This window comes from Papio anubis, chromosome 14 (assembly GCF_008728515.1).
Source record: "Papio anubis isolate 15944 chromosome 14, Panubis1.0, whole genome shotgun sequence".
NCBI lineage: Eukaryota > Metazoa > Chordata > Mammalia > Primates > Cercopithecidae > Papio > Papio anubis.
The window spans coordinates 2216895-2222894 of NC_044989.1; the positions used below are offsets into that span (position 1 = coordinate 2216895).

Sequence of the window (6000 nt, forward strand, 5' to 3'; positions counted from 1 at the left end):
GAGAGAAAGAGAGAGAAGAGACAAGACACAAAGATATTACAAACTGAACCACATTGCATTGAAATAGCCCACTGATGGAAAAAATGGATAGCTGTTGCCTTTAAATAATCTAATATCAGAAAAAAATCATACAACAAATTACTGTAAAAGTAGAATATTTGTATTATTTCATATGAGTTATGGTCACTACAGGCAATATTTTAAGTATGGGGGTGGCATGCCAATTTAAAATATCTTTTTCATACCAGCAACCATGATATGTAGATATGACACTAACCCCAACCACACACACACAAACACAAACCTACATCTAATTTCTTCTTCAAGTTTGTGGTATCTTTTATCTTAAGTTTAGTTTGGAAGAAATGCAGATCCATGTCAGGTGTTGTGTAGAATACAGCATGATGAAACTTAGCTTGGTGAAAAATATGTTATTCACAAGTTTTTGTTCAAGTTTATCCTCAGTTACTCCTTTCTAAAGGATACTACACAACTTTTCAAATAAAAAAGAAGATATTCATAAAAAGAACTCTTAAAAACTTGAAAATAGGAAAGTGCATAATGTCGTTGCAATCAAATTATGCAATGGAGTAGTTTGATTATAAGAATTTAGCAAAACTGTCGGTCTCTCTTTCTGAGTCTACCATTAATTTGCCTCCTGAACAGAGTTCTGGAAAGACTTTGCCTCAAGGTAGACTTCCTGGCAAAGGACAACACACATTGGAAAAACTGATTATTGATTGAAAATTATAGCCCTGGTCTAAAAGGGACACCCAGTCAAACCTAACTGTAAGTGCAGGGCAGAGTGGTCATTACCAAAGAGCGTCTGACTAGTCCCCCTAATTCCACGGAGGAAATTTTTAATATAAAACATTTAAGAGTAGATAGGCCTTTAAGTTGTTTGAAGTTAAAATGTGTCCACCAAAATATACAAGTAAACAAAGTCTTTCAGATTATATATTATGTATTTTTAACATAATATCTCTCCCTCAAATTAGATTGACTTACAGGTAGAGTTGAAAATCTAGTTTATGCATGTGACTTTGAAAACATTATTTACTTGACAAAATTAATTTTTCACAGAGAAGTAATTGGCTTTTAAAAATTATACCTGTAAAGCATTTATAAAAGCAGTTGAACAGATTATTAACTCAATATTTTTAATTTTAAGTATAATTGTAACAAATAGAAAAACTTTACAAATCTTTGAAATTGCATAATCACTTATTTCTTTTCCCTAGTCTATTAAACATTGACACAGAAAGCAGACAGAAAACATCAGACAGTGAAATAATTGGGTATATTCAAGAGTAATGGACAAAATAGAAACATTTTCAAGAGAGTAAAAATTAAATAAACAAATTAGGTGAAAAACATAACAGGGACAGTGAAAACAGCATATTAAAGAAGTCTCATTCTCTGAAAGTATCCACATAGTCCTAAGGTCATGCTTTGACAGCCTTTATAACCCCAAAGAAGACTATGTACTCATATTCCTTTAGGAATTTTTGTACACCACTCATATGTGGTCACAAATTATTGGGCCTTTACCTTGATCTCAGCTTCTAACACAAATTTGTGAAATTGGCATAAGTTCTGCAGCTGGATACAAGTCTAACTAAAGAAAAGTTGAAATTTGTGTGTCATGCATACTTTCTGCCTGTGACACCAGATAGTCCTGGTGCATCTTTTCAAAGATGAATTTTATTAATAATTACATGTATTTGGAGAAAATTTTACAGTTGAAAAGTAATAATGTTTATAATTTTTCAACCCATAACTATGCATATATACAAGTAATTTTTAATGTATTGATAAGTTTGAGTATTTGGAAATAGAGTACAATGTATGTGTAATGGCAGATGGAAAGTCTTTACTAAATAAAAATCTTCAAGTATAGATATCTTTACTGCCACCATCTTCAAAACATCCAAATGTGACCATGAAGGCTTCTCCTACTTCTACCTCAACTAGCACAATCATTAAGGTGATGAAAGTGAGCCATTTTCACATTGCCAATAAACTAGGAGGAAGTCAGTCACTGTTGAATGCAATCGCTATCAGCTGCGGACAGCTCCTGGTGCTGAAAGGGAAGGCAGAGAAGCCTGCTCACAATAGCTCACTCCACCAGCCTTTGAAAAATCACAGCAAAACTGAATGAGGTGGCAAGTGCTCAGCCTGAATAGCACTGTCTACAGAACAATGGCAGCCAACTCTAAATCCTACTATAATCACATTAATGAGATTAATCAGTGAATTAGCAGCAGTCAAATGTCAGGGAGGCAAGGAAGAATCCAACCAAGATTGGTAATTAACTTTTTGGGGGTGGGGGTGGGGAGGAAGCAAAAATCAATTGTGCGACTTCAGAGGTTTTTTTTAGATGTTGACAATTTTGATTCACAAATCTGAAGACTATATGTACAGATCAAAAGGCACTAACTTAATCCTTCATATTATAATATAGATCCAGATCTCATATTACTGATGCTTAAACTATAGTCCTCTGAGAAAGCTGATGTCACTTTAAATAATATTCTTAATCTATCAGAATTCTATTGTTTTAAATTCTTTAAATGCACGATTAATGTTTAAAATAAACTTATTTCTCTGAAACTCAAGCTAAAATATAAAGAAATATGGCTGATTAAAACCAGAAGGATTATATAACAACTGTTATTGCTTATGAAAAGTGTATGATAGTATGGTAAGAGTTTTCAAAGTGCAATCAGGTAAAGTACCATCACAAAAACACATCAGCAGTGGTCTATTTTGGTTAATAAAGAAAATTTATCACTCAAGTATAACTTTAAGGAGACTTTTAAGCAATTGACTTACTGCATTTGAGGTGATAGAATCATACATGTTCTTTTAGGTCAATCAGAAAAAACAAACTTCCTTTTTTTCTGGAATGTGTCTCTTAGTAGCATTTATAACTTACCATCAACACTTTGGATTCAAAGTTCTTGAGAGGTGAAAACTTATAGGAATGCAATGCTATTGTGTTTTTGAAAAGGAATATTGTATAAAATACTTTTCTTTTAAAAATAATTACATTTTTATCTGTATGGGAGACATGACTTTATTATTTTTAAAGCTACATGACACTTAGGAAGTTGAACAATTAGAAAGACCCTCATATGCCTGTAAGGGTGGTTTTGGGATGCTTTTGTCTATGATGTTAATTTTGTTTAGTAAAAAATATAAACATTTGAACAAAAAGACTCTTATATAAAATATGTTTACTCTAAGTAACTTAGAAATTATTTAGCTTATATAGCTTTCATGGTACAAGAAATTGTCATGGTTAATGCTAAATTCAAAATATGTTCTCTATATTTTATATAACTAACTTTCACATAAATATTTACATATACATTTTTGCTTTATTCAGATCTATCTTAAAACTAAAGTGTGCCATTTAAACTTTTAGTTTATTAATTTAGGTGTTACAAAAAGACATATTTCTGTTATAAATTACCTTTTGTTTCATTATTATGAACTTCAAACATTTAATTTAAATTTAAAAATCTTTATTTGAGTTTCTCCACTTAAACAATATAAATCAACTCTCTTCTTATCATTAGGTAAATTCATCAAAAATATCTAACATTTTAATTGCCTTTGTATAAAATGATGTGCTTCATTTGTAATGTAAAGTAATCCAGTCAAGTCTCTGGGAACTTTTTGTTTCAGTATCCTCTTACCCTCCAAGCACTATACATGCATCATGTTTTGTTTTTGTATCTTTTTCCTTAATAAACAACATCACAGTTAAGTCATGCAACCTAATACCCATTTTAGTTTAAAGACAGATTTTCTGTGGATTACAAAGCCTCCAGTCCAGGAACATTTCAGCTACCAGCCATGCTATAAAAATAACTTTAAAAAGGAGCAGACAATGGAACAGCAGCCTCAGCCCTTGAGCTACGGTAAAACACATCCTGCTCACTAAGTCCCCCAAAAATTAACCTAACGAGCATCACGTACCTCACAATGACCACAACCGCTCACAAGCGAAAGACAAGTTCAATTTTGGTAACTGTGCTGGCTCAAAATACACAGACAGGGAAGAAAACCCTGTTCCACCACAAGTTTGAAAGGATGATGAGACACATGCATGCCACCGAGATGCAGAAAAGGTGGCTTTTTGTCTTCAGTGAATATTGATATCATAACCCATAGTCCAGGGAATGAAAAAATTAAAATACACCCACCAACAATGAGTAAAAAAACCAGGGGGGCTTCAAGAAGACTGCAGGGAAAAGCTCTCTCACTCTGTTTAGTGTGCAGTAGCTTAGGGAAAAAAAAATGTCGCCCGGGCAGGAATGACAAATGCAGCGCGATAGGCTCGCAGGCCTCAGGGATCTGTTTGACTTCCACACACCCCCCATGCACACACTCCCACTCATCCTCTCCTAGGCTTTTTTTTTTTTTTTCCACATTTTTTTTTCACAAGCTCCAAATCCCCGGCATATGACCTTCTGTTAAATAGATAAAAAAAAAATTGCTTATCAGTCATGCAAATGAGGCTGAATTCATTTTCCACAACAGATGGCCTCATAGATAATGATGATGGAAGAGAGAAAATTGAATGTCTCTCACAAGGTGGCCATGGCAACCGAGAGCAGAATAATATCAATAATAAACTCACTGCATAATAAGGTTGTCAGTCCTACAAATCAAAGTCTCCAGCTAAATCAGGTATACCACCCCAGCTAGTTACCAGGTAAATAGTACACACACACACACACACACACACACACACACACACACACACTTCCCCAGAGTGGCTTGAAACCTTTCATGGTCACTGTAAAATGTGTACGTGTGTGTGTGTGTGTTGGTGGCAGGAAGGGGTTGCGGGAGAGAATAGTTGGATAATGAAATGACAATGTGACTTTTTTCTTTTCTTTTCCTTTCATTATGTTTTCTGCAATAGACTCGGTTTCATGCAGGACCTTCTAACTAGCCATATTGAAATCTGGATGCGGTGCTGAAGGCTTTCTCTCCTCCCTCTGCCTCCGCGCTCTCGCTCTGATGTGCTGCATTGATGCAATAGCAGCTCGCCTCAGGCTTCCACCTTGGCTCCCAGGGGGACATCCTGCAAAATGAATCAGCAGCCATCCTGAGCAGGCTGATTAAAATGAAAATGGCAAGGCACATGTCTGGGCGGAACTGGAGCTCAGCTTTGCTGCTTGTCTGGCAAGCATGCTCAATATAGCTCTTGCTAATAATGGCTTACTGCCTTTCATTTTTTAAAAAGGTATCACCCTTTTTCCCCTTCACTGACTGGTGTTGTGTGTGTGTGTGTGTGTGTGTGTGTGTGTGTGTGCGCGCGAAAGAGAGAGAGTGTGCATGTATGTGTGCGTGCGTGTCGTGGGGGGAAACGAGAATGGATGGTTCTATTCTTCTAATTTTCTGCTGCTCACATGCAGACTGCCTGCCTGACATCACCATTATTTTAATGCTGAACTTACTTCCGTTTTTCTTTTGGGACGGGGTGGGGGGCGGTTGATAAGTCTTGGGGCGGAAGGGCTAGTTTTGAAATCAAGCTGCCTAAAAGGCCCAGGCAGGGTTTTTACACTCCAGATTCAATAATTTCTAACCAAATCCGAGGCAACAGACCTCGAGAGAACTCCGATGCTTTGCTTCACAGGCTCACAGTTGGACATGCTGAAACGCAGCCTAAGAGGAAACCTATTTCTGTTTCAAGCATTTGCAACCAGCCTGTTACCGTATCCTAGATATTATGCAACACAAAGAATTAAAATAGAGAAAGCTACTAGCTAATAAGATAATCGAACGCAATTTAAAAAATAAATCTTGGATATTTTGTTGTTTAAAATTCTCAGGCATAGCTTCAAGATTGCCCTCAGATAAGCTTGACTTTGCAGTATCTCTGCCAAGTATTTCAGGGTTTTTCAAGGCATTCTGGAAATTAGACCATTATCACCTCTCATAAAAAACTGTTGAAAAATTAGAACGAATACTTTTTTCTGA

General features: G+C 35.7%; 1 long non-coding RNA gene across 3 annotated transcripts in view; it reads right to left on the reverse strand.

The window, feature by feature from the left end:
* Positions 1-4402, reverse strand: part of LOC103876672 — a 274519-nt gene extending 270117 nt beyond the window's left edge. Inside the window, exon 1 of one of the 3 annotated variants that reach the window (XR_635996.4) lies at positions 3988-4402. This is a non-coding gene — a long non-coding RNA (uncharacterized LOC103876672). The remainder of the gene's footprint in view (positions 1-3987) is intronic. The other 2 variants (XR_635995.4, XR_635994.4) reach the window with 2 other exon arrangements.
* Positions 4403-6000: the final 1598 nt, after the last annotated feature.